Source organism: Adiantum capillus-veneris, chromosome 29 (assembly GCF_014529385.1).
Source record: "Adiantum capillus-veneris isolate H3 chromosome 29, ASM1452938v2, whole genome shotgun sequence".
Classification (NCBI taxonomy): domain Eukaryota; kingdom Viridiplantae; phylum Streptophyta; class Polypodiopsida; order Polypodiales; family Pteridaceae; genus Adiantum; species Adiantum capillus-veneris.
In genome coordinates, this window is record NC_140959.1 from 36,860,550 (window position 1) to 36,870,573 (window position 10,024).

The 10,024-nt window shown below is 40.4% G+C and overlaps 1 protein-coding gene across 4 annotated transcripts in view; it reads right to left on the reverse strand.

Annotated features, from left to right (window-relative positions):
• The window catches only part of LOC147419047 (protein FIP1-like), a 161,059-nt gene extending 151,524 nt beyond the window's left edge, over window positions 1-9,535 (reverse strand). For all 4 annotated transcript variants that reach the window (XR_015187096.1, XM_086505493.1, XM_086505491.1 and 1 more), the window contains exons 1-2: window positions 9,350-9,535; window positions 9,126-9,255 (exon numbers count right to left, since the gene is read on the reverse strand). The gene's annotated coding sequence lies outside the window, so the exon portion shown is untranslated. The remainder of the gene's footprint in view (window positions 1-9,125; window positions 9,256-9,349) is intronic.
• Window positions 9,536-10,024: the final 489 nt, after the last annotated feature.

Consider the following 10,024-nt stretch of genomic DNA (forward strand, 5'->3'; position numbering starts at 1 on the left):
GGCAAGAGATGTTGCGACTCTTTTGTCGAATGCAGGCTCAGATACAACAGGATCGGGAAAAGAAGACTCTCTCAGTCTCTTCTTCTCCATCGCATGATACACAGGATTTGCATGATTGTATGAAGCATGATGATGATTTGGATGACAAAGATAAGCATGATGATTTGAATGATATTGCTAAGCATGATGATTTGGATGCCAATGACAAGCATGATGATTTGCATGATCAAGATGTGATTTCTCACGAGCATGATGAGTTGCATGAAGAAGATGTGATTGTTCACCAGGATGATGTGTTAGTGGATGCTTTTTCTAGCGAAGCTAACCTCGTTGCAGATTCGATCAATCACCAAGAATCGATCTTGGCTTTTGAGTCGAGGTCCACAGATCCCCCACAAGAAGATTCGATAGATCCCGAAGAAGCGATCTTGGCTCTCGAGCCTTGGTCCAAAGAACCATCACAGGCAGTATGATGTGTTCGCATGATTGATACGCACGCATTGTTCGAGTGTTTCATTCGTGAAGGTTTCCTGTATTTTAGTCAGCATCGTTATGTGATCCCTTTTCCTAGGCATGACATATTGTATGTTGAGCACGTTTCTCTCATGGATGAGCACGAATGTATGCGGATTGTTCATGAAAAGTTGAAAAGTTTGTATGTCAGGAAGTCACATTCCATGTCTCTTCCTTGACATGACACGGTTTCCGAAAGAGCACATGATAGTATGAGCACCACGCATGGGCATTTCCATTGTGATTTGCCACAGTTGATTGATTTCGATCAAACAAAAAAGATTCGACCACATTGTTTGCATGTGTTTGATGAACGGGTTGTCACTCCGTCTCTATGTTCATCTACATTGCATACACAGTCTTTAGAGAAGACAAGATTTTTTTCCTTCACTTTACATGGAATGGGTATGTTCATGGTTTTGTGTTGGAGATGGTTTCAGGAATTTTCAGCCATGGAGATTCTTGAAGACGAAAGAAGCAGGACTCTAGACGAAGTTGAAGCAAGAAAGGAGATTCAGAAGACTTTGTGTCGCTTTCGGCGCGGCCCAAAGAAGCAAGCGTTGCAGACCTTTATGAAGTTCAAGTACCGCTCGACCCACACAGCAGAGTGGGCCGGCGAAGAGTCCCTTCCAGGATTCCGGATGCTGTTGGCGATCTCCCTCGACGCCATACAGTTTGGTACCAGTACCTCACGTTGAAAAGGAGGGGATGTCACGTGGTTCAGTCAGTTCAGTCAAGTCTAGATTAGCAGTGATCTGGCACTTTTGTGAGTCTATTCGTAGACCGTGCATGCCCAGTCACTTAGCATAGATGCATATCCTCCGGTTGCACACAGCATGATCATCGGAATTCCCATCAGAATCCATTCGCATCAGTTAGGGGAATTTTCCAGTGCATTTAGCCTATTTTCCTATTTATTGGGATTTTCACTTATTATTTTTAAGTGACTTTCCAACAAAAGTAGGTAGGGCAATTTTGCTAAGTTAATATATAAGCAAACCCAAGTTAGCACTTTCTGGCAGAAGAGGCAGCAGGAGCACCTTGCTCAATAGGCAACTTCTCAGCAAGACCAACCCCCGCGACTACTCTGGCGTTTTCTCCACAGAAGACCTAGCGTTTTTGCATCAGATCAGCCTTGGCGATTTGTGCACAGCAGATCAGCCCCGGCGTCATCACGACAGAGCAGATCAGCCTAGCGTTTTTGCATTTGCAGAACCCCGGCAACAGAAGGACCAATTTCAGCCCCTGGCGTTTTTGGATTTCAGTAGCAAATTAAGACCGGCATTATTCACCTAAAGTGTAGCAGATTCAGCCCGTAAAGACCATCAGTTTTCAGCCCTAAGAAACCTCATTTTTCAGCCAAGAAAACGCAGCCAAACAGTCATTTTCAGCCACCGAAACAGTCCCAAAATTCAGCGATTAGAAGATCTCAGATTTCAGCCATCGTCGTCGTCGTCGTCGTCGTCGTTGTCCTCGTCACCGTCGTCGTCATCGGCATAGACCAAGTTGCATAGTCCATTGCATACGCATTGTACACCTTTGTGCAATCAAAGAATAGACCACTCTCGTCGACGAGAGTGGGGCTACAAGATGGAAAGCTCTCTCTTTCCCTAAGACCTAAAAGGAACCTTGAGCAATAAAGATCACTAATCTTGAGAAAATACAACATTCATTCCGCTGCACCTAACAACATGCTCTGCAGAGTGAGGCTCATGGGATCTTTATAAACAAAATAAGGGATGTCCAAAAGCAGAGCCCCAAAAGAACTTTCCCCCAAAGCACTTGCTCCCAAAAGCTAGTGTTGAAATCTGCCCAAAACAGCCAGCGCTTTTTGAGGAAATCTATACAGCCTACCACGTGGCATCCTAAGCGCAAAACGTTGAAAATCTCTACAGTACTTCCACGTCATGGTCCATGTTGCTTGCCACGTCAACATGTCAATGCGTTTTACGGACATCAGTCTCAGACTTCAAGCTTCTAGTTTTCAGGGTTTTAGGCTTCTCGGTCGGTGCTCCATAAGTTCTTTCAGTTGGTTGGCTCAGTTTCTCTTGTCCACTTGACCATTTCTCTTCCAATTGGGCATGCCACATCATCACTCTGTGACAACCTCCCCCATGCAAAAGAAAGGTAAACATCCTCGACTACTCTTGCAAAATAGATCAAATTTTCGGGATTCTGATGACACTTCGATGTCACCTTCACGACCTCACCTGACTACTTGCCAACAACATGCTCTTCAACAAGAAGGTTGGTGCTACAAATGGTTCTAGACGAGACACAATTCCTATATTTGTCCCCACAAAGGAGATAAACCTCTTGAGCATCCTCCCACCAAGAAAGCCAGAACCACAATGGGACTTCTCACGAATATTTAAGCAATTTCTTTACCTGATGCTTCCAAGGAATTGTACAGAGCTTATGCAAATATTCGTGACCACAAAGCACTTATCTTCTTTGATCTCAAAGCCACCAAATAATTCATCCATCCAATATTTCTCAAGCTCATGGACTTTGAGTACGACCAAATTGCTAGGAGGCGTTGAGACATAGTTGGATACAATGGGTACCAGTTTAGTTGTCCTATTTATTGAAGCCCTTCTTGTCACCATTCTCATGGGGACCATGGGAAGGCAGATTTTCACATCATTAAGTTGGGACACTGCAATGCTCTTTTGGGAATTCCTTGGCACGATCAAAACGATGGGCCATTCAAATCCACAACAGAACCATTACCTTAAACTTGTTTGGAACAGATTGTATCTTGTTTAAACTTGTAGCAGTTTGATAACCTCTTAACGACGTAGACTACGGCCTTGGGAGCGTTTGATTGTGCTTGAAACCTCTAAACGACGCAGGTTGCGGTCTCAGGAAGTGCGAAAGTTTGTTTCAGTTCTGTTCTTATCAATTGGCATGTGGTGCCCTCCGGTTACACCATCAACCAACCCGCACAAGACATCATTCTCATGAATCGTGCACTAGCAAGTATACTAATCCACACTAGATTTTGGATGACAATAATCAATCACATTCACATCTTGGTCCTCACCAAACTTCAAATGCATCTATCTAGCCAAACTGTGTTGATGTGTGACAAGGGAGTGGAGTGGATCTCTTCTTAGACTCAACGATTTCATTGGCCTGCATTTTTTGAGAGGTCGATGCTAATCCAAAGCCTAAAAGGTAAAGCTCTAACAACTAAGGAGGATCTGCCAACTCCTCCCCTTCCATCCAGTTGGTAAAAGGTAGTTCTTGAGCTCGACCAAGTACTTCCGAACCAGCTTTCCCTTCATTTTCCATTCCTTGTGTGCTAAGATCTACTCTCGTTGAAGGATTTCCTCTGTCACTTCTACCTCCCGCTGCCATAGTCACCAAAAAATGGGAATGTTGTGGGAAACTGTCACAAAATGCAGACGTGTCAAGCCACTGAAGAACGGAGCCAACCTGCACATCCCCGCTGCGGGGTCTAAACCCTAAGAAGAAGAGGAAGAAGAAGAATTCTTACCAACTTATGGGACCCCGTCTGATGGGGCCCAAGTGACCTAAAATAAAGCAAGACCAACACACAAATTTATTGCGTAAACGATGATGACGTAGCAGTTTTACAAACGTCCACGATTTGCACTGACAATGCCACGTGGCAGCCTGTACGGAATTCCGTGATTTACATTGTTGACTGATGATGTGGCAGCCTGTACGGATTTCCCCTGTTTTGTGTTAGTTGCTTTTGGGAGGCCAAATGCTTTTGGAACTTGAATGCTTTTCATGTAAATTGCTTTTAGATATATATACCTTCATAAGTCTAAATAGTCTAAACACATGAATTATAAGAGGGAATAAAGCACTCATAAAACTATAAAAGCAAGGGACTCAAGAAAAGAGAAGGGGGGGGGGGGGGGAAGTAAATTTTTATTTCCTATGAAACAAAACTAGATAAAACAGAACATTATTAACTTAAAAATGTTTTTAGAAGAGCGACACGTAAAATAAGTTGACGCAGCTTACTTTGCTAAGACTTAAAACAAGTACTCAACTTTAAACAAAAAAGGAAAAGACATCTTAAAACCTTAATCCTAGAATCAAACTTCACACAACAAACTTCTAAAGGAACATATTCTTAAGTCCTAACGTAAGCTAACTACAAACTCGAAAATAAATACTACTCCAAACCTACGAAGAAGAGGCTACAAATAACCAAAGAAGTACAAAGATCCAAACTTGACAAAATGTGGCCTCAACTTCCTGCTGCATAGCTTGGACAACAGCTATGACATTTCTACTCACGTCGTCACTGCCCAAGAGTAGGTGCAGGTTTGTATAGAGGTCATTCATGCTTTGACCATACTCTATAAAACCAATGACCTGAGTTTCTATCACCCTCCGGAGGTGATGGGCATACTCAGCCATGATGAAGGCTAGCATTTGTCAAGCTAAAGTAAAAATATTAGAAGCACTAGAGATCAAAACAACAAAATAGTGTGTTACTAAGTCGAACAATAAGTGGACTTTTAAGATCCCCACTTTTATTGAATTTACTATTGATTATCGTGAACATTCCAAAGGAAGAAACACTAAAAATAAACTTACTACGACGCAAAAATGAACGAACATTTTTCATGATTCTTTTGAATGGGTATTCTTTCTCAACGAGTAAAGAAATAAGATGGCGTGATTGAACAACAAAAACAGATTTACTAGAACAAAGACGAGAAAATCTAAATAACTGAGAGCAAATGACACCGTACTTAGCTAAAAGAGAAATATTCGAAGAAAAGTGAGGCATACGGATGATATTTAGATTGGCATATTCTGGTTGAAGGCGCTTATCATAGATATCTACTTCTAATCCCTAGGGAGTCTGAAAAACCTTAAGGTCTAAAAAGGCACAACAATCACTATTTGTGGTACAGTTAAGTTCACAAAAATCCTTCAGGATAAATTCCTCCACCTATAAAACTCGAATTCGAGTACATAAAATCTTGAAAAGAAGGAACGTCAAGAACGAAAATATCATCTACAAAGCGTTTTACATTGCATAACTTGTGCAAAAACATTGGGCAAGTGTTAGCAAGGCAAGACGCTCCATAAAATCAAACTCATAAGTAAAAGGATAGAAATTAGCAAGAAAAACAGCACAACTGGTGTCCATAGGGATACCAATTGTTTGCTTGAAAAGAGAGTCACCGACGATTATATATAAATTGTCCAAAAGAAAATCTAACCAAGATATGATATCAATGTCATCTACAATTCTGGTCAATCTCTTTCTTACTTTGTCTACATCTACATTCTTACTTTTTAACCATAAGAAGTCAAAGTTCAAGGCTGACTTTTCTACTAGCAATGCCTTGTACCTATCCTTCTCAAGCTTGTACGCAAAAACTTTTAAAATAAGAGACTTGACTCTTAATTTAAGGTCCTCCAAATTTAGCTTCGTACATAGTGTTGTAAAGTCAAAAGTTTGGAGACATAAAGGAAAAGATTTCTTCTTAAGGCTTCTTGAAGAGTTCAAAAACTTTATAACAGGAATCACACCTTTAAAATCCAACTTGAATCGATAGGTACGTCTACTTCCTTTAGCAGATTTTTCCACAATTCATTTATGCTGGGTAAAATGGCTTTGAAACAATAACTAAGCCATTTGGAAACCTCGGTGAAAGCAGCTATAAATCTAGGCTTTATAGGGTTCTTGTGGAACTTCCAAACGGTATATAAAAAAGAAAATTTAGGCTAGCACTTGAAACCAAAGACTTACAAAAATCTTGATGTTTCAAGATAACCTCTTGCATCAAAGATCACAACCATTGCAAGTCTGAGAGTTTACTTCACCTAACGAGCATTCTAAATAGAACTTTTTGCACGTAACAACAAAGTTATTAGAGCACTTATCTACGTAAGAGATTATAAAATCACGATGAAAATTCCTAAGAGCATCACGATCAGAAGAAGATAAGCTATTCCTTCCTGAAGAAACGTTCCTAGAGCAAGATGCTAATTTCAAAGAAGCTTTCTTAAGGACTACAGACTCCTCAAACTTTACTACGAAACTAGAAATTCCTTTCTCTATGGCTTTGAGAAGGCAAGAGTCATTCAAGGAAGGGAACCTATATTTAGTACCTCTTGAGAAAAGGTCTTTCAAGGAATCCGAAAGAAGAATAGAACAATCGGCAGTAACTACGTGACCCAAATCTTCATTTACGTAAGAAGAAAAGGCAGCTTTACTACAAGGGCAATCAATACTTGAGATTGCTAGCCTTTCTCGCTTTTTAAGATTACGTAAATGTCACTATAGTTGAAAGCTTTTTGATCCTAAAGTTTTCACATATTTGAAAGCTACGACGGGATGGTTCCATACCTTTCTGACACAAGGAGGGAGAGCATCCAAAGCTTTTTAAGATCTGAAAATAGAGCTTAATCCAATTTTGTCTGAGTTAGGGGAGGTAAAGATAGTTATCCAACAAATCTTTCTTTCCAACCAAGGGATTTTTCTAACTAAGACACTTGGACTTCAGAAATTTACTTAACAGTACTCGAAGTTGAGTACTATGAGACTCTCTTAGCTCCAAATCTTCATAAGAGTAGTTCTCAAGGGTATACAATGCCAAGGGTCTTTACATATGACCCATGGGCTCTCATTCTGGCAGTCTGCCCGCAGGGGATGCAGAGCAGAGCGATGGGAGTTGTACTCAATTGAAGGAATAAAGAATACCGAAAGGGGCACCAAGGTTTGGGGCCAGTGCTCTCTTGGGGTGGAACTCCGTCACTCCCCGTCTCGTGTGTCGTCTCTCTCTTTCAGTTCAGTTGCTATTTGAAGTGCTTAAAGTTGTTCAGTCTATTCTTTTCCATTGGCACGTGGTTCCCACCCCCGTTACAAACTGACGACCCTTTGGAATGGAAGTGATAAGCTCACGTAATAGGGAACAATCTTGGGAAGGCCCCAAGATTGCATAAATTTTTGTTTATTACTTTGTTTTAAATATCTCCAAATGATTGAAAAAGAGGCACAGTAAAAAAAAGAAATTGTAAGGATCTCGATAGTGGTCATAACAATGCATGTGTTTATCTTACATGAACCTCATTTTCAAAAATATTGCTTACAGGATCTCTTAAGTCATTTTGACGAGAACGGCAACGGGAATGAGAACAACTCTCTCTATGGAATGCATTCCCCCATTCCAAAAGCTTGGAGCAGTGTTCTCTTGTGACCCTGTATCCAAATCCTTTGGCCCTTGTCCTTGAAAGGTTGTAGGAGACTCACATGAGAAGCATTGTTGATAGTCCAATGATCCCTAAAAGATACATCGTTGATCTTTTCCAAGAATAAAAAAGTCCACAATATCTCATACTTAAGCTTTGGATAAAGTCTCTCCTTTCCCTTAATTTTTCTCAATCTAAGCCTTCTCGAACTTGAGAAACATTTGGTCTGCTTCCTTCAACTACAAGTTGCATTGATGCTTTTCTACTTCTCTCTTATGCATGTCCTAGGACTTCTATAAAGCTTCCTTAACCTTACCAAAGGAGGTTGCTCAATAAAGTAATCTTCTTTAAAAATTTTGTTCTTGGTGCACAAGATAGGTGGAACCTTCTTGCCACCCTCGACTATCTCAAAAGGTGTTTGAGACATGTGAGCAGTGTGAGCAGTGTTGTAAGCAAACTTTACCAATGGCAGCTACTTGTCACATTGAAATTTGTGATTAAAAATATACCACTAGCATCTCTCTGGATTTACATACGAGCCATACTCATCGTCAAAGGTAGGCATCCTAGGTCTGCCAAGCTCTCGTTGGAGTTTGCATTGGTTTGGATACTTCTCTAGTGCAAGATCCTCACATGGACAATAATAAACCAGCTTCATACATGTTACAATGCATATGTGTTTACTATTAACAATGGTCTCTATTCCATGGTCTGAAGATCCTTTGCCATCGTGACCCATCTTTGTTTTAGTAATACGGCATGATCATTTAAGGCTAACAATTGCATGCTTGATGATCCATCACCTTAAGTATTCCATTCAATTTCTTTGCATCCTTGCCATATTGGCATTTCACTCTCTCCTCATTGCACAGACTTACATAGATAAGACATGGCTGCAAGAGAGTCAACTGTGGACGCCATTTTCTATTGATCTTTTGCTTAGATCCCTGAGCATGCACGTGCGTGTCACCTCATCACCCTTAGCAACATTTAAGGATTATCGATAAGTTGAGCAACCTCACTAGGTTGCCATCGTGATAAACAACGAGTACCCACCATATTAGCCTGCACTACAGTTGTTGACTTTAAGAGAGAGGAGTCCAACCTAGGTAAAGACTTTCTCTTCCTCCCCAAACTCCATGTTGTCTACGTAAACAAAGAACTAAACAAAGCACTACCCTGCATCGCATTGACCCAAATAAGAAGTGTACAATAAGATACGAAATACCATGGCATTTACATGTGCGTGCTTATGCAAAGTTGAGCATTATTCTATTTAATGCCTACAATATGACAAGCTCTCATCTAAAATGAATCTTTAAACTAAGAACACCTCTCAATTGTCAAAAGTACATTCAATTCATATCAAGACAAAAATTCACATTAAGAAACATAAGGGATGACAGAAAAACATGTACCTGCAGCTTCCAATTCTGACCAGTTTGTGCCAATGCTTAAGAGTGAATACCTAATTCGATGCTTGGAACCTCAAGAGTGAATAGCTAATTCTTGAATGAAGCTGTCCAACCCAAACTCCTGGCAAGCTCTCTGGCATAAAAGATGAGATAATTGTTTTCAGTGAATCTTGCAAGAAACTCAATGCTCGGAATATATTTGCAATGAATACGCTGCCTGGACTGGCCTTGGAATACAAGGTGCAACTCAGCGTTTAGTAATGACACGTGCGTGCTCTCGGTATCGGAGCCCTGCTGGCAAGAAAGAAGCATGCGCAGGTCAAGGCTGCAGGTTCTACACACGTTGATGGCGGGCTACACACGGGAGCTTACGCTTGCAAGGGAAGCGCTTCTACTCGGCAGATTCCAGGCAATTTTCAAAATTGAAAAATGGTCCGCTTTTTGTTTTACTTAAACAAGGGAAAATTACCAAAATACCCCTCTAATTTGTGGAAATTCCCAAAATACCCCTCAATTTTCAAAAATTCCCAAAATACCTTTCTAGGTGGATTGCTCTGGAATTTTTAGAGTGTATTCCTTTTGACAATTGAGATCCATTTTTGTCTGCTTAACACATCATTTCTCATGAATTAGCTAGCAAAAAAAGGTATTTTTCTCTAAAAATAATGAAACAATTCATCGGCAAAGCCTACATAACCATCCCAAAATTTAGTTTTAACATCTTACAATAATATACAATCAATCTTCTTATGAAAAGCTACAAAAAAAATTGTTTTTGGAGATGTTTAGTCTCCTATCCAGGGGTATTTTGGGAATTTTGGAAAATTTGAAGGGGGAGTATTTTGGAAATTTCCACAAATTAGAGGGGTATTTTGGTTATTTTCCCCCTTAAACAATGATAT